This window comes from Manis pentadactyla, chromosome 8 (assembly GCF_030020395.1).
Source record: "Manis pentadactyla isolate mManPen7 chromosome 8, mManPen7.hap1, whole genome shotgun sequence".
In the NCBI taxonomy this organism is placed as follows: Eukaryota; Metazoa; Chordata; class Mammalia; order Pholidota; family Manidae; genus Manis; species Manis pentadactyla.
The window spans coordinates 6,831,133-6,857,277 of NC_080026.1; the positions used below are offsets into that span (position 1 = coordinate 6,831,133).

Sequence of the window (26,145 nt, forward strand, 5' to 3'; positions counted from 1 at the left end):
GAGAGCAAGTAGGACTTACAGGTATGACCAAATCATTATGGCGGCAGCATGACATGTTTGTAATGGCCTTGACAGGGCAGTGATAGGAAAAAAACCCAGCAAAAACAAAGCAGTAACAGATGAAATTATATAGTTTCTCCTTTGTGCCAGGCACTGTTCTAAGCATTTTACATATGTGAACTCATTTAATACACCTTTCTCAGTAACAGTACTATTATTTCTAACATTCTACAGCTGAGAAAATTGAGGCCCACAGAAATTAAATGACTTGCCAGAAATGACCCAGATAACAAATGATTGAACTGAAATTTAAGCTTTACTCTGACACTCCGGTTAGAGCTCAAGATGAGAGTGGTGAGCACAACACATCACAGTAGAGTCTGGAATGAATTCTGAGGGTGATACGGAGCCACTGAAACAATTTGAGCCAAAAAAATAGTTCGGATTTAAAAGGCAGAATTGTTGAGGATGGCTTGGAGGGAAGCAGGATCCAAGCAAGAGAAGCATTCAAACTTTCTGGAAACAGTCCAAACAAGAAGTAATAAGGGCTTCAAGAAGGCAGAGGGCAGATGTCAAATGCCCCTTGGCAGAAAAAAAAAATTTCAGTTGAATTTTTCAGCATATTGAACAGAAACTTCTAGCTTATGTATAGTATCACAGGGTTAAATAGGGGGTCCAAAAGTATACTAGTAGCACAGATGGGGAAAACCCTATGGGCAAATATGATTAATGTCCATTCTGTCTAATATTTACTTCACAATAAGTATTGCTAGAATACACTGAGTACATAAAGAGGCCTGGAAAATTTATGTAGTTTATCTTGTGACCTAATAAAGTCAGTTTTTACTAGAATAGTTGTTTTCCTAGACTGTTTTTTTAACCATATTACATAAAAGTCACTATAATAAAAATATTTTGATTGTCCTGTAAGGTTGAAGAGATTCACTAAATAAATATGTCCTGAAGAGGTCAAAAATTTAAGTCAATTGCATCATGCATTTTAGAATAAAATTTTTAGGTGAACTTGCTTTATGATGGGTTTGAGTTCCTTGGGAAATCAAAGTAATTGAAGATAGTGAGATCAGAAACAAAGCCAACGTAAACATTCCACCCTATTAAACAATAATGAGGTGGCTTTACATTCACCATAAAAACAAAACAATGAATAGCTGCACGTCCTTACTGAGACAGTAATCTGCTCACAGGGGCACTTCTCAGCATTTTGATTTATGCTTCACTATAATATGATGGTTTATCAGCTGATGCTTGAAGTTAACTTAACATTAACTAACACTACTGAATTACACACAGCTAGGAAATCTTTTGTAAACTCCAAAATAAATATGAGGACATTTCAAGTGAGCATCCCCCATCCCAAGTGTATTTCTGAGGGTTGCTTGATGGGCCTTAAACATACTGAATGAAATAGTAATATTTGAAGTAGATATGTACATCTGACCTATGGGTACCTAACTAAAATCTGTGTATCTCCTTCCCTGCAGAGGAAAATTTCTTATGTATCTCTGGATTTTCCAAGCTCCATTAGGTTAGCTCAGGCTGAAGACATTAATTATTTTCATTCCTTAGTAATATTCTGATTATTAAATGCAATATATTAAAGGTCATCACCTGTAAAATGAATGTGTGAATGATAAGATTAAAAATAGTCAAATTAGTTACTAATTATCAAAATATTCATGCTTTTCATTTTTTAAACTAAACTTTGGGTGTATTTTTACATTAAAAATACCAATCACAATGATGATCATAATAGCAAGATGATAATTATAAAAGTGGTACAGGAGTTCACATTTATTAACCAGGTATTATATGATCGGGCAACTCATGTTACTTCACTGTTTCTTCACCACAACCTTAGAAAGTAGGTATGATTATTATTCCCTTGTTGTGCCTGAAGAGACTGGCTTGCAGAGAGCCAGTAATTTACCCAAATGCAAGTCAGGATGTAGCAGCTTTCTAAGTCTATGTTATTAGTCATTATTCTATAAAATTTACATTATTTGATGAGAAACAAAACAATAATACTAGATGAAACTTCAGTGCATAAAAGAACAGATACCGTGCTTGGCAGTGATTATTGTTACAGTCCCAAATTTACTCATATGTGGTGAAGCTGGGTTTGGACCTCGGAACTTTATTTCTCCTTTGCCACATGATTCTAATTAGAATCTTTCATTAAAGAGAGATAGTATCACAGAGAGAGAGAGAGAGACAGAGAGAGACAGAGAGACAGAGAGACAGAGAGAGACAGAGACAGAGAGAGATTGTAAAGCAGGAAGAAGAGAGAGAAAGGACAATCTTTGTTCCTGTTTTCTGCAGGGAATTGTTACTGGTTGACGATCATCTCATTTTCAAAAATAAATATTTTTTAAAACTGCCATGATTTTGCTCATTCAGTTTTAAACATTTATTTTCTTCTCTTACAAGATGAGATAATTGATATCTGCTTTAAAATGTGCTTAAAATGTCATTTAAAAGTAGCTAGTAAAATATGTATCAATTCTAAACATTTTCTCAAAGTTAAACTTGCATAGAAAGGAAGAACAAGGTAAATTAGCTTATGGCAGCAGCAGAAATAATACTGTAGCAAAGACTACATTTTGCAAGCTAACAATACCTTTTTATTCTGTTTTATATAAAAAATTTAACTCTTTACAACAGACATTTTCAATATGCACAAAAATGAAACAGAAGAGTATACTGAATCTACACATAATCGAGTTTTAACAAATCTTGTAATTTTGGTTCATCTATTCCACTCCCTCTCGCTTTTTATTTTACTTTTTCTCCAAAGTTTTTTTAATCCCCCAAATCATATAATTTCTCTTGAAATCTTCAATATATATCTCTAAAAGACAATCATTTTTTAAAACTATAGTATCTTTAATATGCCTAATAAATTAAATCACAATCTCTTAATATCTTCTACTATCCAGTTTATGTTCAAGTGTCCACATTGTCTCAAAATGTCTTCTTCTTATGATTTGTTCAAATTAAAACCCTATACTTGCATTTGTAAAAACTAGTCCTTTCATTTCTCTCTATTTTTAGCAGGGGGTAGGAAGTACAATTTGAAATAGAAGCTGTGATAGCAAGATTTCAATTTTTCACTATTTAATTTGATGAAGAAAACAGGTCATTTAGCCTGCAAAACTTCTGTTATTTATATTTGGCTGATTACTTCTTCATGTGTCATTGAACTTGTTTCTAACTCTCCTAGATTTTCTGTGAACAGATAGCTAGATTTAGAGGTTTGGATAGATTCCACTTAAATTTTTTTTGAGGGGGCAAGACTACTTTATAAATGGTGCTATGAATTCTTCCAAACATTTAAGGAAGAAATAATAGCAATTGTACTCAATTTTTTCCCACCAAATATAAATATATTTTAAAATTAAAATATAAGCATGTGTATTTATATAAATAACACATAGAGATTTACATGAATATAAAAATAAATTTGCATTTATAAGTACACAGTTATATAAATTTATGTAATAAATATAAACCAAAGTGGGCTTAATGCAGGAATACCGTGTTGTAGCCTTAACATTGTTTAATGTATTTTACCACATTGACAGAATGAAGAAGAAAAATATTAGCTCAATAAATACATAAAAAAGAATTTGATAAAATTCGAAACTTATTCATGGTAACAACTCAGAACACTACAAATATAAGGGATACTCTATAACCACTACAAAGTTTCTACAATCTGTAGCAAACATCATATGTAATAGTTGGAATATTAACATATCTTTTCACGTAGGTAACGAGAAGCATTGCTTTGCTGTCACAGGTTCTATTTCAAATTGTGCTTTTAATTCAAAGTGTGTCATCAATGTAACGACTAGCCCTGCGTCCTGCTTCATTTGTCTCCAGAGAGCCTATCGCTTCCCAAGATACTGGATGTTTATTTTTATGTCTCTTGGGGTCAGAAAGTGAGCTTCACAAAGAAGGGGCTTATTTGTGGGTACTGCTGTATCCCTGTGCTGGGCCCTGTGGGTGCTCAATAATTGCCCTTCGAATGAGCTAAAATAGTAAGTTAAAAAATGTTATTAAAATTCGAGTCCACCTTAGTAGTTGTCTTTACATTTTTCCCAGAATTCATTGTTCCCTTGGTTTCAGATAACTGTTTTTTCTGAATATATAATTTAGGTAGAAAATTTAGAAAATACAGAAAAGTAGAAAAAGGAAAACCTACCATTCAATAATAATTATTTGCTAAATTTGGAAGACTCTCCTCATTAAAAAGAAAAATCAATGCCAAATTTCATTTTCTGGTCTATCCAAAAATCACATAGATTCTTACTCTATTTTTCTTATTTTCATTTTCTATATATTTGTCCATTATTTTTAAAGAATGAATGAATAAAATAGTTAGCTATTTTTTATCATTTGTTATTTTTAATGCCTTCTCACTAAAATAACACTACAATAAATATACTGCTACATTTCTATGATTATCCCACAGGGTAAATTACTTAAATGAAAATTTCTGAATCTCATTTTTTTAAATAGTTAACTCACATGATTATAAATTGGAAAAAAAATACGAAGTGTAACCAGTGAAAAATTTCCCTCGCATTTTTCATTTTAATCATCTCCCCTCTCCCTCCAAAGTCATCAGTATTATCAGACCTTATGAAATAGTCCCGATATATCCTATGTCTACATTCTGATTCATCCTCTGTATGTGTAGATTTACCCATATTCCTTTTTATTTGTATTTATACAGATAGTAGCATATCACGCATACTGATCTGCATCTTGCTTGTCACTTCATATATTTTGGAGATCTCTCTGTATCACTATATAGAGAAATAATGTATTTCTGCTCTTTTATGGCTATACGTATTATTTTGCATAGATGAACCTTAATTTACTTAATCAGCCATCAATGGAAATTGAAGGACTTTCTGATACGTCATTTTTTAAATATTTTTTCTTTATTAATAGTTTAAGAGAAAAGAAGTTACTGTATTTAGCAAATAGTCCTATAATTTGCCTTCCCATGAAAACCAATCACAATGAAAACAGTAAAAAGTAGACCTTTAACTTGAGCATGATTTATTTTGAGATCCTTAAGACTGATTAGCGCTTATTTTCTTATCTCACATATACTCGTATTCAATATGGAATCTTGAGTTACTTATACTACTACTAAGATATAGACTCTAGGGTAGAATTGTATCCATTCCAACTCAATGTTCTACACAGTCTCAGGAAATGATTACCCCTAAATAAATAAGGCTAGCTAAATAATAATAGACATTCAATCTATGGTCTTGGCACAGAACTAAGAAACTTCATTATGATTCAAGTACAGCTTCTAAATTCTGAGAGTATTTTAACTTCTTTACGATTGGAAGCAATTAATCTGCTATAGAATTGTACCCACTGCATATTAATCCAGGGAGCCAGAAAGTTCTGGCGATGATGCAGCAGTTCTTTTGCTTGCTAGTGGTTATTAAGTCTCTGTTCTTTTTCATCAATCCAGCAACATGCATTTATTGGACAGTGAATATGGGCAAGTACCCTGACTTAAAGTCAAAACACCCAGGTTTAAGTATAAACTAGAAAGTTGGATTTGAAACATAAAAAGGATACCTAGAATATAGGACAACAGAAATCTGTTCTGCAAACAGAACCTATGCACAAAAGGAAGATAAGAAAGTGCACATGAAATTTAACACAAGAAAAGCAATCACACTTTTGCAACTGCTATCAAGCAGATGGGCGTCCAGGAATATGGAATGGTATTAAAGAACTTGTGTGATTTCTAAAATTGGAATTCAGATAAAAAAGCACTCTAGTGAGGTGACCAGAGATGATGTTATGAAGACTGAGTAGGCAGGCTTTTGAAGAAGAGAAACTGCAGGAAGAAATTTTACCTGGAGGGATGGAATTTCTTAAAGGTGAGGTAACTTCAGGTATATTAGAAGAAAAGTACATGAACTGCTTTGGCCAATGCATAAAATTTGTGTTGGGAAGTAGTAGGTGACATGCTGGAAATGCAGTTTGGAGATCACATTGACTGTAAAGAGTTTTTAGTGCCAAGCTACTATATTTTGACATTATCATATAAAATACATCAGCTATTAGAAGCTTTAAAAAGTCTATGATGATAAAAAACTTAACAGTAAGCTCTTCTATTTTTTGCAGGTGTTCAGGAACTGGGAGTGCAGCCTGTGTGAATCTGACATGGAAGCAAACACAGCAGCAGATGATCGGCAGATCTTGATCTGAAGTATACCCACCTCTGAATTTTTCATGAATAATTAGCTCATGAACATCCATCAGGTCTATTCCCTGCTTGTAAACACTTTTGTAATAGCTGGGTCAATCCATGAGATTGTGTAGGAAGAAGGATTATGAAAAGAAATTTAAGAAGTTCTAGTATGTCCATAACCTTGACTTTAAAAGTATCATGAAATAATCTACATAAATTGAAAACCTTTACAATTACATTTGTGGTCCTATAGTTTTGTTCAGGAAACATCCTAAGGAATAAATCCCAAGACCTTTCTGGTTGCTTTCCCTGAGATGCTCCCCTTCCCTCCACCTGTCTTTCTCCTAAAGATTCCCACCCCTCTGACAGTGCTAAGGCATTCTGTGATATTTGTTCTCTTTATGGCACTTCTCATAATTGCACCTATAGAAAGATTGATAAAATATTTATCTGTTTATCCACTACTAAAATGTAGATATAAAACAAATTTATTTCACTGAGACACTTAAAGCTTCAAAGGAATTAACACTTTAAGAATTTAGAGTGGAAATGAGACTCTAGAGTCTTTCCATAAATGTCACATGTAATTCATTCATGTACCTGTCTCAAGTTCAACACTACTCTGAAGGCTAAATGCCAAGAAATAAGCAAGCACTTCAAGGTAAAGTCCAAGGTACTTAATTACAGCAAGAGCAGCACAGTGGTGGCTCAACTTCATTGACATTCTTCGGCTGCTACAGATGAGCTAACCTTGGAATTACTATTTTTTTTTTTTGTAGATAATTATTTTTTATTGAAGGGTAGTTGACACACAGTATTACATTAGTTTCAGGTGTACAACACAGTGATTCAACATTTATATACATGATAATTCTAGCTACCAACTATCACCATACAAAGTTGTTACAATATTTTGACTATATTCCTTATGCTATACATTACATCCCGGTTACTTATTTATTTTACAACTGGAGTGTGTACTTTTTTTTTTTTTGAGAGGGCATCTCTCATATTTATTGATCAAATGGTTGTTAACAACAATAAAATACTGTATAGGGGAGTCAATGCTCAATGCACAATCATTAATCCACCCCAAGCCTAATTTTCGTCAGTCTCCAATCTTCTGAGGCATAACGAACAAGTTCTTACATGGAGAACAAATTCTTACATAGTGAATAAGTTACATGGTGAACACTACAAGGGCAGTCATCACAGAAACTTTCGGTTTTGCTCATGCATTATGAACTATAAACAGTCAGTTCAAATATGAATACTCATTTGATTTTTATACTTGATTTATATGTGGATACCACATTTCTCTCTTTATTATTATTATTTTTAATAAAATGCTGAAGTGGTAGGTAGATGCAAGATAAAGGTAGAAAACATAGTTTAGTGTTGTAAGAGAGCAAATGTAGATGATCAGGTGTGTGCCTGTAGACTATGTGTTAATCCAAGCTAGACCAGGGCAATAAAACATCCACGTATGCAGAAGATTTCTCTCAGAACAGGGGCGGTGAGGTTCTAAGCCTCACCTGTGTTGATCCCCAATTTCTCACCTGATGACCCCCCTGCGACTGTGCCTGTCTTAGGTTGTTCCTCCCTTGAGGAATCTTACCCGTCTCTGGCTAACCAGTCATCTTCCGGGGCCATACAGGGAAATGTAAAGTTGGTAAGTGAGAGGAAAGCCTTATTGTTTGAAAAGGTTAGCTTTTTATTTCTTTGCATATTTATGCCCTGTGGCTTCTATGCCCAGCATTTGTCTTGAGGTATCTTTACCACTTGGAAGAATTATGATACTCGGTTAATTCGATATTAGGCACGAATTCTATTTAAGGGTTGTAATTAGGAAGGAAGAAGAAAAGCTATAGAACTAGCAGGCGGCAGAAAAACATGGGAAGATTGATTATTTCTTTGACATATCTTCTTGTAGAGTAACTTCAGCATGGATAGGTTTTAAGCTACTACTTAAATTGCGCACACACATTAACATAATAGGAGTATAGTTACATAACCAAAGCATACCTGTAATTACCAGCCATCTCCAGTGAAACCAAGAAAACCAGTTAGGCACCTTAGGCATTTGTGAAAACTTATCTATGATATGGTGGATAATGTCCAACTGAACTTGAACAGTCTGAGAGAATTCAGATAAATTAAAACAACCCATTCCTGGGGACTGTTCACATCCCATATGTTCTTTTAACAGTAAATAGTCTGTAGTTGTAAGATTTTGGAGCGCTACAATTTGCACTTCTCCTAATTCTTGGTTGAGTTCCAACAGTATAGATCCAGTCAAATTTGTTGTTTTACTGTATGCACAGGCCAGCTTAGATATCTCCTTCTTCATGGAATTACTATTTTTGACAGCTGTCTTTAAGGGCAAAAACGTTTCCAAATTTGGGAAATATCTAATTGATTTTATATTTACATGGCAACTAAAAAGCAACTGGAAACTGTCTCATAACATTTAAAACATTGGTTTTGTTTTGCAAATGCTCTGGTGTTTTAATTATGGTGTACTGTTGTCTAAATTTGAACTGCAAGCTAAATTAGGAAGTTTTTAAAAACCTATTAAAAGCTTAAGTAGAAAAAACTGAAAACTTGAGATGTGAAACTAGAAATAGTTATTGGCTATCTTTTCTATTAGTATTACTGAAACATAATAATTATAAGGTAATATTAATATATTTTTGAATTTTGAGTTCGTAAACATATTTCTATTTGCTTTCATTTCTTATGTAATCGATATTAAAACATGAATTAGTCAAAATATCCACTTTAAGGCATTCTCTCATGTTGTAAATCAAAGCCCATTCCATTTGCTTCCACTATACACTATCTTATAAAGTCTGTTAAAAAGAAAATAGTTTTATAGTTGCTGTACTTTATCACAATATATCATTGAAGTGTTTACCTAATTGGCTCCTTAAGTGTCAATTTTTAAAGGGTATCCTATTTTTTTCCTATAGGAATTTATCAGCAAACCAATGAATGAATCTAATTATTCAATATACAGTTAGTAGTTCCACTATCCCAGATAGCACGATAGGCCTACTATCAGTAAAGAATTGTGGTTCACACAACCAGTCATTACTAAACAGCCTATAATTACCTCTTTAGGATCATTCTCTTCCTATGAATCATTCTTCAAAAGAATTTTCAGTTCTCAGCCAAGAATAAGTTAGAATCAGCAAGTGAACTGAAAGTTCCAATAGCATTAGCCAGGAGATGGTCAGCCACGTTCACCTTGAGATCTATGTACTAGCAATGTATTCAAGAATTGCTGATGCTCACAAAAATGAAGCTGTGGGCAAACACTCTTGCCTTTTTAACAAGCGCAGTGAGGGAATTTTCTGCCCCCCTTTTCCCTAAATCAAGTTCTACCTGGGGTCCGGGTGTGGCACAGAGCCTCTTAGATGCTTGCAGTTACCATAGTAATGGATAAGCCATATTATCCATATATGGTCAAATCAAGGGAGGAGCCCACAACACATAAAATGAATATACAGGAAGAGAATTTTCTTCAAAGACTTTATCAGTTTCATACCATGAAATTTTTTTCTGATTAGTTAGTGTTTAAAGTAGTGAAATAAAACTGGGCATATTGAAGCCATATTTTAGAAGTGCCATTGAAGAAGGTCCACTTGTAATTTTCTGGTCATTACATAGCTAGCATTCTAACAGTTTCTAAAGAATTATTCTTGCTGCCTTCTATTCTCTACAACTGATAGTTTGATAACAAACCCATCAACTTCTCAGTGTTAAATTAAGACTGATGGAGGCTGAGAACACCTTTGCAAAACTACATCTTCTATTCTGAGAGTTCTTAAAGGCTTTTAGCAGAAACTATTAAATTGTTCCTGTGAGGCTATTGTGACATTTAGTGGATGTTTTTCTCAGAAAAATTCAGATGTAAGAAAGTGATATGATGTTTCCAAAGCAACAAAAGCCATTGTGAGTGTCAAACCATAAACTTGAAAGATAATCAAATATCTCCTTCTGTTTGGAACTCAAATTCTTCTGAGTTTGTTTCCTGTGGCTACCTCTTAGATTGTCTCTCTGACACCCCCCACCCACACACACTCTCTCTCTCTCTTTCTCCTTACCCCTTCCCCACCTTCTACACAATTTACTAAGATTGTACTTAGTAGTAGAGCAGATAAATTAATTTAACTATGGAGTCTCTAGGTTCTAGCTCAGTCATACATTCTCACTAGATTTGTGTGTTTCCTCCATCCAAACTGCAAATTGCTCTTTTTTGCTGCTCTTTGCTGGAGAAGGAAAGACAATTCATCTTTTAATGCAGAGTTTTGAGATGCTTTGATAAAATTTATCTTTTCTCTTACACTTGTTAAAATCAAAACAAGTGAAACTAACTTTAAAAATTCTGTGAGCAGACAAAACCAGTTTAGTCATACAAGAAAATACGAGAAAAGCCTGATTTCGCTTATTTTGCAAGACTAACCTGACCTGGGTCATTTCTTGCTTATGCCTCTGGAAATCACAAGCAAAACTTAAAGTGTTTTCTAAGGTGGATATGAGGTAACCACTGACCAATTCCCTGTCATTTAAGAAATTTCTAAAATACAATCAATTGTGAAGAATAAACAGTCCCTGAACCTCATTCCATGTTTCGGTTCAAGGGCTCCCAGTTTACAAATTGTCTTTTTGGTGTGTGCACAATAAACTTTCACTAATTACTACTTAGGTGATTCATTGGTTTTACTTCTGTTATTTCTGAATGTTTGACATTTCATGGTGTCAGAAGTAGGATTCAAACAAGACCCCCTCAATGGTTCTGAGGCTGAACAGGAGCTGGTCCCCACAGAGCTTGCTGAGCTCACTACTTTCTTGCTGACCCTGGCATTTGAGAGTAAGTCTCTCCTGGACCTGAGCTCTGCCCCCTTTGCATTTTGAGCTCTCCAACTTTATTGTGCATAACCATATTTTGTTTAGTGAAGCTTATTGGTAAGTCACCCTACTCTGTTCAAAAGGTGGGAGGAAATACGTGATACCCTGTGTTTTGGAAACAAGAAAACAAGGCCCTTTGTAGTTAGGACGTCATAGGGCATCTACAGGCAAAGATGGTTTCTGCCTGGTCTATGGCCCAGGATCTTGTGCCTTTTGGAAAAATGGATGAGCTTTTGGAATTGTAGTGGTCACTTTGGGGAGCCTTTAACTTAATAAGTTTACATTATGGGATACCTTAAAAGAGAAGATCCCAAACTTCTCAGAGACAATGGAACACATTCTTTGGTATGATGAGTTTCTTATGACAAAATTACTCCAAAAACAGCTCTAAAAGGATCCTTATAGCATGTGAAGGTAAAAAAATCTTTAGTAAAAACTCTTTGGCCATCTAAGCATGAAACCTTAACTTAGTCCATCTGATTTATTTTACAGATATGTGATTTTTTTTTTACCTCCAATGGTATTGCCAAAATTAATTTGTAAAGAGCTCTATTTAATTGGCTTGAAGAAAAACAGCCCTTATATAAATTAGATATTCCTAAAGCTCTTGGAAATATAGAAACTAACCCAAATGTCTTTCAAATTCACATGATCTGAGACAATCTTTGATGTGTAATAGCTAGTTTAAATTTGTTGGTTTAATAAAAACAGGCATGTCTTCAGAATTATGAATATTAAATGTAACACAAACTTACAACTTTTCCTAGGTGGGTTTACCAATCAAATAAGCTCCATGCTATCTCCAATGTCTTCAAAATTTGTCAACAAGAAATTCAAGATGATGATTAAGTTTTTAATGTCTAATCCAAGCATAATTGTTAAAAACATGTTATTTATTTTATTAAGGTATCATTGTTAGACAATCTTATGAAGGTTTCACATGAGCAACACTATGGTTACAACATTCACCCATATTATTAACCTCCTGCTCTATACCCCATTGCAGTCACTGTCCATCAGCATAGGAAGATGGTATATATGGCTTCTTTGGAGGAGACTACCAGTCTTCTCCAAACAGCAAATAATTTAAATAAAAATAAAAAGGATACAATTTATATTAAGTTAAACTAAATAATGGATATTCATTGAATAAATTATTTCCAAGTAAGATAAACACTAAATGCTAAACATAAGTTTATCTATTTTGCCTTTCAAATTTTTTTACCAAGAGACAAAAGATATTGGGGTCTATTAATAAATGTTTTGTGCAACTTTGAAAATTTACTACAAAGACAAATATACTCAAGAAATGATAAATATGCCATCCCACACTTGGCTTACTTCTGAAGTTTTCATTGGAAATTAAGGATTCTAAGGGTTAAGAGTTCTAATTTATATATGTAACTAAAACTACTAGAAATAATAAGGGTGAAAGAAAATGACTATATATGAAAAGTAAGGAAAATAGAATTTTTTTGGATAAGGAAAGGTCTGAAGGACTTTTTTGTTTGTTTTTGTTTTATTGTTTCCTTTGTTTTTGGCAAGTAAAAAAGGAAGGTAATTTAAGTATGACTGTTTCAGAATAAGAAAGGAAAAAAGACAAAAGCTAAAAAATTATAAAAAGTTGTAGAAGGTTTGTGAAAAGGAATTTTGAGAAGAAATTTTATACGTGGCCATGCTAAGACTGGAATAGATTTATTTAACTCAAAAAAGAAAAAAGGAGTTTTGTATCAAAAGTACAGTGCAAAATTAGAATTTTGTTCTCTGTGTTAAAAGGATAAAGTTTTCTTATACTAACTGTTTGCTCTTAATCAGAAATTATAAACAAATGTTTTTCTTTATCTTTAATGTAATCTGCTTAAGAAACAAAGATTCTAGGTCTTCTGAAAATAATTTCCTGTACTTCACATTGTCTTATCAGGTCTTTGATGATTTCAAACAAACTGGTTCTGCTCTATTAAAAGAGCTAAGGGTTTTTTACAAGTATATAACTTTCTGTATTTGCCTTTGAAATCTTTTAACTGTCATTTTGTTAAACAGCTAACAAAGCATTATTTCACAGATCCAATTTGATCAAGTATTTAACTTTTTTGACAGATCTTAAACAAACTTCCCTAAATCAAATTCTGAGTAAGTAAAAGAACAAATGCTATTTAGTTTTGATATATTAAATTCCATGAGAAACATTATCAAATAAAAGGCAATGATTAACCATCTTAGATCATATTTATATGGTACATATATCATTAAATAAGCAATTTAGAAATTATATGAAATTAAAAAAATATGAAATATCCTGGTATAATGTTACCAGTCATAATTTCAGCTATTACTGTGAAATATTTTATATCACAAAAATAACCAAATTGACTTTTCAATTGCATCATTTTTGTGTGTGTGTATATGTGAACTCCCACCAGATCTTTAACCATGGCTATTTTTAAGTCTTCTGTCACTCAGTAAGTTTTTGTTTTACCCTTGATTCTTCTCTAAAAGCATTTACAATCAACTACAGGAAAAGTGTTTTGACTTCAGGGCAATTCAAAACTGACAAAAACTCTAAAGTGTAGATTTCTGGTAACATAAAGCTTATAATACTGAACAGGTAAGAATTTCTAGATTTCTAATGGAAAACTTATTGATTCATAAAGCTGCTAACACAAGACAAAGTAAAACAAGAATACATAATACTGAATGAACTAATGAAGATGATTATAATTTTTAGGACTTCTTTTAAAATATTGCTCATTCTTTATTGTTTTGCTTTCCAAATTTAAAGGACCCCTTTTCTTTCTCTCTTTTAAGCTATTTATAAGCTATTTACAGCAATTTGGTAAAGTGTATCTGTGTAACAAAGGCTGACACTTTTAATTTTTTTTCTCCTTACCTGATCCCTCTAGAATTCATAGATTCTTATTAATTTTTCATGATAATGCATGTATTTGCATAAGTTCAATACAACTTTGTAACAGGACACAATTGGACAAGTCTTTCTGAGGTAGAGCAGGGACATGGGATAAGCATCGTGATTAATTTTTCCTGCCTATGATGAAAAATGCCAAGATATAAATAGTGTAGTAAGAACAGGAGGGACTCCATCTTAAGGCTAAAATCCCATTTGAAAAAGCAGGGAATTAGGAGATAATAGTCCTAACGTATTTTATGGTACTCAACCAGTAACCTACCCTACGTGAAGACAGGGCAAGCCATCCTAAATGATATGTTCCCACTGCTTAAGGAAAACCACTATCTTGGAGAACAGGATCAATAAATTCCTTGTGTTCTTTATCTTATAGAATATCTAGAGGACACACTATGGATGGTGACATAAAGTCTCTCACTGGAGACAGACATCATTAGACTACATGTCAAGCCTATGCTCCCAAGGCCCTTTACCCCATTCTTGAAATCCTGAGAAGACACGTATCCTAAGACTTTAAGCATACCTCTGCTCTGAGGCTGTCCATGCTCCCCTTTCCTTGACTGTGCACTTTGCCTTAAATAAAGCCTTCTTGCTGCTAATCTTACTATATTTTGTCTCTGTGCTCTCCCAAGCCTTGAGGGAGGTTAAGGGAAACCCCTTTCCCAGTGGTAGTAACCACTTTTGTTACTTCACTATTTCATTTAATTTTCTAGACTTAAGCACTAGTCTTCAGCCTCTCTGTTCTACTTCAGACAAGTACGGAAGGGCCACTAAGAGCTCTGATTCGGGCTTGCGAGTTCCCGTCGCCTGGGTGACCCGGATGGGACTATAGCTGTACCTTCATGCTCTTTCGTAGCCTGCCTGAAAATCTCCTTTCTTTGCTTTTGGGAAGTTCTCAGAGCATAACCTCACTCCACCCAGTGCTCTGTGACTCCCCCAGTTCTGGGGTGGTAGGGACTTAGTTCCCATAACATGCAGATTCAAACACACACTGGATGCCAGGCGACGCTGGTTCAGGAGTTGGCAAAAGATTTTCCCTCTCTGAACAGGAGTTCAGTGAACTTTCCTATCCTCCCTCGGGTCTTCCTTGCTCTCTACTGCCTGCATGGCTACTGCCATTCACTACTACTGCCGCTTTGAATTCCTTCCTTACCTACAATCGTCTGACCTGTTTGAGAATTCTTTCTCGATCAGTCAAGAGCCCTCCCGTGTCTGGGTTGAGGCTCAGCTAGTGTGGAGGGAGGGGCCTCCCCAGACGCAGCTGCCTGGCCACTCTTGGCTTCTCTTCCTAGCTTTGAGAGACTCCTGAAAGTGCAACCTGAAATTCCTTTGGAAGAGCTTCAGCAAGGCAGGTTTAAAAGTCATGGTCACTCGTGGCCAGTCACTACATGTCTATTACTATTCCTGCTTCATTTATGTAAATATTCAGGCCAAGTTCATTGAACCTAAACTTAATGTACAAAGATGATTAGTCTTACTGTGGTTACATTTGATAGAAATGGAGATGATCATAGAGAGAGAAAATTTATGAATAATAAATCTAGTGCTTTAACTGTCTTTGGGGTTTTGCTTTCTACGTGTAAACTGGACTGGACCCTGAGTTCTAGTTTCTTCCAGTATTTGGCTAGAATGAGCCAAACTAACATTTCCAATTTTCTGCCAACTCTTTTGACTGGGAATCCCTATGAAACTAAAACTGGCCTTTTTCCTGAAGCCATGCAAACTAAAGCTGGGCAACTTGATACAAACTTCAGAGAAATCACCACAATAGTTCATGTGTGGACAACCTTCACGTCTGTGGCCATGAGGACACTCAAAAAGATCACCAGAAATATTCATACCACAAACGAGGAAAACCTGTCAGATCGCCACTGCTTGCCCTTGATGCTTGGAAGCAACATCTACAAATCTCAATGGGCTCCTTTCCAAACTCAGGATATGAACTTTTAATTTGCTCAAACTTCTAATGCTTTTCTTTTGTTTCCATAGAAAAGTCTCTCATTAAATTACCTTTCCCTCGCACCAAATAGAGGCCTAATTTAGACAGATATTCACTTCCAACACCATCTCCTAAAATAAAACATCCTCAGATTCATCCTAAGTAGTCATGAGGATATATATTTGCTAATACATCATGTTGTGCTTATGTAAATAACTTTTAAAAATTATAATCCTTTTGAGTTATTTAACTGGCTAAATCTTGACTCCTAGGAATCTGTGCTCCAGAGAATTTTTCAATTATTGGCTATTGTTCTCCTTGTAGTCATCATATTAACCTCTCCAGTGGGTTGTACACTTTTGAGGGTTTTTAATGCCTGTTGGCAGCCACTCACACACCAAATGGTATGTATCAGCATCAGAAATTGGATGAAATCAACAATAATCACATAGAAGATGGAGATGGTGACTACATGACCTACCAGCCTGATGATTCAACTAGATGAAAACACCCAGTGTGTGATTCTTTAGCCTGACTGCATCAGCAGAGATAAGCAAGAATAATGCTACACTGGTTGGTCAAACACAGCCTCCTGGAAGAAAAACCAAAAGCGGGCAGTTGTTTAAGACAAAAAACAAATAGAGACTGGCTTTGAAAATCCTCTGAGTGGACAAAACCAGTTTAGTCATACAAACAAAGTTAATTTAGCTCATTTGCAAGACTAACTTGACCTGGACCATTTTTGGCTTATGCCCTTGGGCCTCTGGAAACCACTGACCAGTTTCCTACCACTAAAGGGAATTCTAAGGTCATAACCAATCGCTGTGAAAAACAAACGGTCCCTGCTTTCTCACTACATGAGTTGCTTTCTAACAATATACTCCGAAGCCTCATTCCGTGGTTGGGTTTGTGGGCTCCCAGTTTACAAACTGTCATTTTGGTGAGCACAATAAACTTTTACTAATTACTACCTAGGTGATTCATTGGTTTTACTTCTGTTGTTCCTGAACTTTTAACACTCTGTTTCTATAAAATATATGTCTTGTGTATTTCTGGATATTGAATAATTTTTTAAAAATGCACACTTCTGTGCTTACAAAAATTAAGAATGCTGTTATTGGTGCAATTACAATGACTAATTCAAATAAAAAGCTTTAAGAAAGGTTTAAAGTAACCACTCTTAGCGTTGCCAGATTCACAAATACAGCAATTCAACTCTCTTCCTCTGAGCAAAATATGCATATTTTTTCTTCAGTATGATTTCTTTTTACTGCTAAATTCTGGGGTATCATAATACCAAATACACTAGATTACTATCTTACCACTCTGATGAATGGTCTTCCCCTTCTGAGAAATGACACCAATAGTGCTGCCTTTCCAAAAATATCTGCCTTCAAGGAAAAAGTGGTGATTTTTATCACAGAATAAAATCTGGATTTTAATATTTTTCCCCTTTGAAACATAATGATGGACATATCAAATAGTACATAGGAAAAGTAACATGCAACTACTGCAGCTATCATTTTTCATTTGCTAACATATTTGGTTGAATTAATTGTGGAGTTAAGAGAGAAAAAGTCAGGTTCATTAAAAGTAAGACAAATCTCATCATGTTGCAATTACGGGAACTACACAGTTTCTGTAATATAAAACAGTATCAAAAAACAAATATAAATGTGCAGCCACCAAGTCAAAATACAACCCCTAAAATACCTGACATCTTACATACAGACTGAGCAGGCCGATTTGTAATTATTTTAAATGGTGACACAACCTTCCTTTCCTGTTTGAAATATAAATACACCTGAGAGAATAACACATGGATTTAAATTCATATGCAGCTATAAAAGACTGCCAGTGGATCTATTCCTGAGCACAGGTTTTAATAGGGACAGGGTGATAGGAATCTGGGAAGAGGAAAGAGAATAAGGGGCAAAGGATTGACCTTAAATATTAATCCAATCTCCTTCAGAAAGTTCTTGCAATCAGTCCTGAAATCCCACCATCGATCACCTCAACTTGCAGCCAGTCCTGAAATCTCACCATCGATCACCTCAACTTTAACACCCTTTCCCTATTTGTATTCCAGAATAACAAGCTCATTCCTTTTATTCTATTACGATGTTCTTCCATTCTTTAAATGTCTAACATCTCGCTGCTTTCAAATAAATTTTTTGATAGCTCACTATGTAACAAAAAGATATTTTAAAAAATGGATTCTAGGTCACAGCAGAAGGAGCAGGAACCACAGGTGATTGTACTAATTTTATAAATCCCTGACTTCTGCACAACTTTGTATTGACATTCTGATGGAAATGTCATGATTCATTATTTATTGTTATATTTTAATTCTTGCGGATTTTAAAAGAAATCCAATAAGGGAGCTAATGAACAGTCAATGATATTGATAGGATCCACTCTTACTCCTATGATAACCGTATGTTTCTGCTGGTTTTTTGAAACCAGAACATCACTGTATTCTAGCAAAAGGCCTGATGCATTAATAAAATACAAGCTTTGTGGATGTACTAAAGAAAACTATACAGTTGACCCTTGAAAAACATGAGAACTAGAGGTGCTGTACACCCCCCACCCCCTCAAGCCATGCAGTAGGAAATTTCATGTAACTTTTGACTCCCCTAAAACTTCACTAATAGCCTATTGATCTTTTCACCACATTTGGCACCCAGGAGCCTCCTTTTCTCGGCTAGGGCCTCTTTATATATACGGATAGACGCCACCGTTCTTCTTTTTGTTTTTCCTGACCGCTCCAGCCTCCTATGCTCTCTCTAACTGGCTTTACCTCTGGGCAGGGCCCACGGCTGGCTCTTCTTTTTCCCAGCTCTTTCATCCTTGAGGAATTTAATCCCATTTGGCCTGAAGCAGAACCACAAAGAAAGAAGAGTCTTCCTAGCAGCAAAATCCTCTGTCTTGATAGTTGGTGATGCCATAACCGGGCATCTGGCCTTGAGATAGATTTTAATCTCAACACGTGGCTATTCTTGAAATACTCTCGGCACACTCCCAGTTTAGGGTCTTCTCACTTCCTCTTCCTTCTGTCAGGACTGTTCTTCCCTCGAGGCACTGGATCAGTCTTTCAGCCTTCTCGGTGAGGCCTCCCCTGACCGTCCTATGTATTGTTGCAAACTGCTGTCCCCCCACTCCCCTTGATTCCCCTTACTTGGTCAGATTTGTAGTTTTTTTATAACACTTGCGACTTGCAACATGTTAAGTTGTAGCTCTGGGAGGAGGGAGTTCCCCGCCTGGGGCAAGTTCTCTATGAATTTTGATGAGACTGAAGAAAGGCAAAAAAGCTGGGGGGAAAGGAGGTACCCCTTTTACTCTCACGGTAGTCACAGGCAGCTCAGTGTACACTGCTGGCTCAAATGCACTCCCCAGGCCAGCTACAGGGTCTGCTCCCCAGCACGAGTCTAATCCTCTAGGCAGTAGGCCTTAGCATCCCCTGGCTCCCTGCCCTCCGAGCTCCCTGCTCCCAAGCTCCGGTTCCATTCTCCAGGAGCACTGGGACCCCACATCTCTCTCTCCTCTTTCCCTCTGGCACCCAGCACCTACCACACTCCAGGAACAGCTCTGTGGGTGGGTCCCTGGTGACCAGCAGATGCCTGACCAATTACATCCCAGGAACATGGGCAGAGGACAGAATGCCTGTTTCCTCTCTAGCCCTCCCCTGGGCAGGTGCTCCTGTGACTGGCCAATGGCTCTGTTGCTGGTAAACATCCTATGAATGTGCAAATGTGATCCTATTACATACCCAGTGGGTGCTATTAAGGCCAGGGGGAATCCTGGTCAGAAAGTTCAATTTTCCCCACAGATGTATATTATTTATTATATTCATTCCTGGTCCTTGTGTCTGTTTTTCCCTGATAGAATATATTCTCTATTTTTTTCACTGATGTCCCCAGTGGTCTAGAACAGTGATTGATACTTAGTGGGTGATTAATCAATATTACTCTAATCGAGTTGAAAATCTTCCCTAAAATATCCACTACCTTCTTTCTCTTTTCACTACCAGCAGCCTCATCCAGGTTTCCTCTCATGGTAATTAGCTAATCAGCATGCTAATTGCATTTCTGCTCCCCCTCTCTTTAATCCTCTCCGTTACTGTTGGCTGATTTTCTTCCTCAAAACCCACATTTATCTTCTCATTATGTTTTTCAGAAACCTTCACAGTAAGGCCAAGTCAGAGTTCCTTACGCTGGGACTTGAGACCCTGCTCAGTATAACTGCCAATCACATCCAGCCTCATCTATGCTCAGTCCTCAGCTGACTCTAGCCAAGCTAGTACTGGCTTTTTCCATTTAAGAAATATTTGTCGACCTCCTTTGTCCTAGGTCCTATGTGGCATAAAACTAATTTACTGTCAGTTTAGGTAACATGAGCAAGAGGAATGCAAACTTAAACATTTGTATTAAGAAGAAATTGAGTCCACAGAAAAAGACTATTGGCAGGCTTAGATATATGTGGTCCCATCCCTGAAATGCCTCGCACCTCCACCTTTCATGTTTTAGGAAAGCAAAACATACCTATTTGTAAAGGTTCAAGTTCAGCCTTACTCTGTGATTGAATTTCTGTCTTTTAAAGGATGTAATTTCTTTTAATAAACATAAAAAATAAATGTTTTGTCCTTCCACAAATATTCTGATGTGCTTTTCTCATCTTCCTTTCCCTTACTTTAAGAAACATTGATTTCTACACTACACATGCCTCCCTCCCCAAAGTGCTGATTAGCCTCTTCTCCCAGGAGTCATCCCTTGCTCAAAGGCAGGATTCATCTTGGGAGTGAAACCATCTTGGGAGTGTAAATATTCTATTTACAAAATATGCTAACCAATACTACCATCAGTAGAGTATTTGCACCTGCAGATTCCAGGGCCCAAACTCAGATCTGCAGAAACAGAATCACTTGTCTAGAGTCTAAGGAATCCATATTTTCAAAAAGTGCTCCAAATGATCTGATAATTGGCCAGATGGTGGTATCAGTGTTTTTGATAGTTTACTTGGGGCTCAATATAGCATAATCTCAAAATGCCTTTTGACTTAAACATCATTTCCTTTTAATTATTAATAACTCATGGCCAAAGCTTCTGATTCTGGATGTTATTGATTGACTTCAGTTACATTTTAGATTCTAGCATTTGATTTTGTGAGCACCATATATTATCTAAGAAAATTGCAGAATATGAAACAACCAAAATTTCACCACATATACATATGTATTTTATACGGAAGCAGACACATCAAACATACATTTGTGGATTCTCATTTTTCTTCTGATGTACCATTATGTTAGGTATTTCCTAAATTTCTTTCTAATATTTCAAAGCGTGAAAATAATACTCAGTTGGGATGGGGGTGCTAATTAACTTCATCATTTCCCCACTTTTGGACTTCTTGGATATTTATCACAAACAATTAATTAAGCATTGATATAATTATATTTTATCATAAACAATTAAATATTGATATAACTATACTGATATATTTTACCTATTTAGAAAATATTCTATTTACAAAATATGCATTTCATTCTTCTTAAAATATTCTAATATTGGACACAATTTTTGTGCTGGTCCCTCCAATTAGACTGTTTTCTCATTTATAGACTTTTAGGACAATCCTCTATCAACCACACCGCTGTGCGTGGCCGTGAAGTTACTTAATCTTGTTGGCACATTCTCATTTCCTGTATTTGGGCCGATCTCCCTATCACCCTGTGGTCAAGGGGTGCTTTCTAACACCAATCATACTCCAAGGAGGAAAACTGTAAATAATACAGATCAGTGCTTTTAAGGCATGGTCTGCAGATCCTCTATGCTTGTAGAATAACCTGATATGCTTGTTAAAAGTGTAGAATCATGGACCCTTCAAGGTATAGATATTAAAAGAGTGAAATTTAAACATGATTCAAGGTAATTTTTATGCACACTTATGTTTGAAATACCGGTCTTCCATTTTCCACAATATCAATGAATTTGTAACTTAGATTTAAGATTCGTTCAACCCCAATACAACTGTTCTACTTCTCTATACAATCTGCGAACATCTGTATATAATCTGATCACTAACACACTAACGGAACACACACTTCTTCTCCTGTCATCCACATCCCTCCTCCACTCCAGTGCATCTTTTTTAGAGAGAACATGTCTACTTTATCTTTGCATTTCTGTTACTGCTGAGATTCTATTTTGCATAAAGAAACAGCTGATTAGTTTAATTTTGAGCCAGATCCACACTCTATTAAATAGGTTAGTCTCAAACACTACATAGAACTATTTACGTAATTCAAGTGATTTCCCTCTTTTTTCCATAAATTATATTGTTTGTTTGGTGTCTTTAGGACTTTCCTCATAGGTTTCTATAGTATGTGATGTAGAGCTCTCTATATAATAACACAATATGTGTTCACTAAAATTCTACATATCAGGTGACAAAGACTTGACCACATCTGGGTCAGATGCCTCTGAACTCTCTTCTCAGTGAGGCTCTAACCTTGGGTCCTCATCTTGACCTTGCTTAGTCCAGTTTTGGAAAGAATTCTGCTGCGTCAGTTTAGCAAAAATCCTCTTCCCCTGGTATCTTATCATCCTTGATAGTAGATCAAATTCCTCATCCTCCATCCTGCATATTTTATCACCTTGGCCTGGCTTCAGCAAGGGTCTTGTTGAGTCAAACTTGTAAGAACTGCCCTAGCCTGGGTAATTGTCCTTCCACTGATCCTCACCCCGATCCTCAGCTACACATCTCCACTTGTTCATGTCATATTTATTGTTGAGTGCAATGTCCCTTCCCTACTGCAAAACTCCATTGCAGTAGTCTGTCTTGAATAAAGTCTTCCTTAACATCTTTAACAAGTGTCATGAAATTGTTTTCTTTATTTTAGAGACAGAAATATGAAAGTAGTCTTTACACTGGAGAAAGTAACCCTCTAGCATGGAAGTTTACCATCAGAAATATTTACAAAGTAATCAAATCTAAAGTAGAAACATACAGCAAGCATACAGAAAAACTATTATTTTAAAAGGAAGATTATGTGAAGAATCTTCCTATGGCTACATCTGCATGGCTGAATTTAACTGAATACAAAAATTTGGAATGACAAATTTGGTGTGGCTTATATATAACACTGTTATTCACACCAGAAGGCTAGCTTTAAATAACATCAAGCATGGGCTGTTTAAACATCAGGATCTATAAAATACTCATTTATCATTTTTTGAAACAAAAACATCTGCATATTTTAATTGTGCATTATTAGCAAAGTCTTTGCCTATTGTGAGTTCTTCCTGTAATAGAGAATAGTAGGTATACAGAGACACATGTACATACACACTTAGGTGTACACACACACTCATCTCATAAAAATGCATGACCAGAGTGGATATTGCCAGGGTAAGCACAGCTTCTTGACCGATGTCATTACACTATAAGTAAATACCGAAGAAATTTCTAGTGGCTAAGTGTCCAGAGTCTTGTGGGAAGTCATAATCCCTTTTGTAATTAATTAAACTAAAAACCTAAGACAATGAGAAAGCACTTACGTATTAGAATAGCTAAATTCAAAACGCTGACACCACCAAATGCTGGAAAGGGTATGGAGCAACAGCAACTCTCATTCATGGGGCATGCAAATGGTATGGCTACTTTGGAAGACAGTCTGGAGGTTTCTTATAAAACTAAACATACTCACACCACATCATCCAATACTCACACTTTAGTGTACACCCAATTGAGCTGAAAACTTACGTCCACACAAAAGTCTGCAGGGCAATGTTTACAGCGGCTATTTTCGTAACCGGCAAACTTTAAAGCAACCAAGATGTCCTTTAATAAGCAAATGGATCAGCAAACCATGGTACAGCCGTACAATGGAATATTATTCAGCAATGAAAAGTAATGCGCTATCTAGTCACAGAAAGACATAGAGGACACTGCTCAGTGAAAGAAGCCAGTCAAAAAAGGCTCTATCCTGTATGAGCCCAGTCACATGACACTCCTGAAAAGGCAAAACTCTGGAGGCAGTAAAAGGATCCGAGGCTGCCAGGGTTTCAGTGAGGGAAGGGAAGGGAGGAAGGGAAGGGTAAGTAGAGGAAGCACATGGGAGTTTTAGGGCAGTGAAAATACTCTGCATGATACAGTAACAGTGAAAATAGGTCACTAGATATTTTCAAGTCCCATGGAATGTACAGTACCAAAAGTGAGCACTTACTTAATAACAATGTATCAATATTAGTTCATCAATTATAACAAATGTACTGTACTAATACAAGATGTTAATAATAGGGGAAATTAGGTGTGTTTGCAGGGAGGGTATGTAGGAACTCTTTGTAGTTTTCAATTAAAAATGTAGGTTTTTTTCCTGTAAACCCAAAATTGCTCTAAAAAAACCTGTTAAAGAAAACTTTTAAAAAGCTAAACCTAAGACTCAGAGGTTATAAAACCAAACCAAACCAAATCAAAATAAAACAAAACTCCCAGTAAGGTAAGCCAACTTCTAGAATTATGCCCAATGGTGTTTTACACCAGGCTTTCATGGAGACCCCACTGGGCACCCAGTTGCTCCCACTTATTCTTGGGGTGGTAACTGCGGTGCAACCCGAGACAATATTGGAATAAGGCATAGAAGAAAAATACCAGAGCGTATCCAGGTCCTATTAGCCTGAAACCTATGATTCTGCAATTCAGTCTGGATTTGAGACAGGCCCCACATCTGTTGAAACCTTAGCCAATTTTTGAATGACACCTAAAACAGGTCTTACCAAGACTAGACCAAATATTGAAGTGAGCTCTTCAAAAGTTATACAATTACTTCAGATGATAGGGAGTCCTTGTGACCCTTGGGGCAGATTTTGTCAGCAGTAAATTTTCCCAGAGCCCCAGGATAACAAGGAGTCTTACCATAAGTGAGATGCTCCCCTGGATTCTCTAGGAAAGGTGTTTTTTTTTTTTTTAAATCATTGTGCTGATAAGAAGGAAAACATTTTAAGTTCAAGTTTCTTGATACAAAACTCAAGGAAACTGATCAATCTTCAGGTATAAAATTAACTTCATGTGAAAATTCAGAACCCAAAATATCATTTCTTTTTCTCTAAGAACAACTCTAAACCTGAACTCCAATCATTCAGATACCTAAAAAGCAGGGGATGTGAGGATTTTCAAAAAGGAAAGCAGAGCTCCCCGAAACAGTGGATGACAGATGTTCTCAATTGCACCCCCTCCACCCTGGAGCTGCTCAGGAGCTGCCTGCCAGGCCAGGTGTCTCTGCGAGGGAGCAGCCTCTGCAGTGTATCACAGGAATATGAATATTTCCAATGAGGGCATGACAAGAAAAAAATCTGAGAAGCACCTCTGAGAGAATCTCTGCTAATGATATTTTAATCAATATTGGCGATATTGGTACTTCACAAACCCCATGGTTTCTACATATCATCCTATGTCAAACATGGGTAATATCTGCCCAGGAATTATTTCTGAACATATTTCACATGAAAAGTATAAAGCATGTATAAGTATATACTACAAAGCTATAAACAAATTCACAGCGCCCTTCCTACTTCTGGTAATACTGCCTAATTCTGCATCACAATTCATTAATTTTCCAAAAGCTACAAAACCCAAAAGTAAGACTCGGCTATTACCTTATAATGACAACGTCTGCACTCATCTCAGGGGAAAGCATTCATGTCATCACATGATCCCTCCACGCTGGGGCTGAGCAGTTCTTCAAGCGTCTTTACTGGGTCTAAGGGGAAAGAAAAAATACATAATTTCCTTGGTGTGCTGCAGCTGACAGTAACACTTCTGTTTTAAGTTATTCAGATTCTCTTTTTTGCCATTTCATGAAATTTCTACAAATCTAACATCAAACTATCTTGTACAAAATAATCAGCATTATAGCCTTGAGGGGAAATTTTTCTTCCTTTAAATCATTTATAATCTCCCCTTATCCATCTTTGAATGAATGATGTCTTTACCTGTTACAACATCATATTAACTATCTCCCATGATTATTTACTAACTTGCACTAGATCACAGTTTTATTCTTTGGTCTTGTTAGCAATAGTAAATGTTTCTGCAAGAGAAGCTGAAAATTGT

At 35.9% G+C, this 26,145-nt stretch overlaps 1 protein-coding gene across 2 annotated transcripts in view; it reads right to left on the reverse strand.

Annotated features, from left to right (window-relative positions):
* Nucleotides 1-26,145, reverse strand: part of B3GALT1 (beta-1,3-galactosyltransferase 1) — a 525,967-nt gene that overhangs the window by 319,086 nt on the left and 180,736 nt on the right. For both annotated transcript variants that reach the window (XM_036884265.2, XM_057505455.1), the window contains exon 2: nucleotides 25,689-25,792. The gene's annotated coding sequence lies outside the window, so the exon portion shown is untranslated. The remainder of the gene's footprint in view (nucleotides 1-25,688; nucleotides 25,793-26,145) is intronic.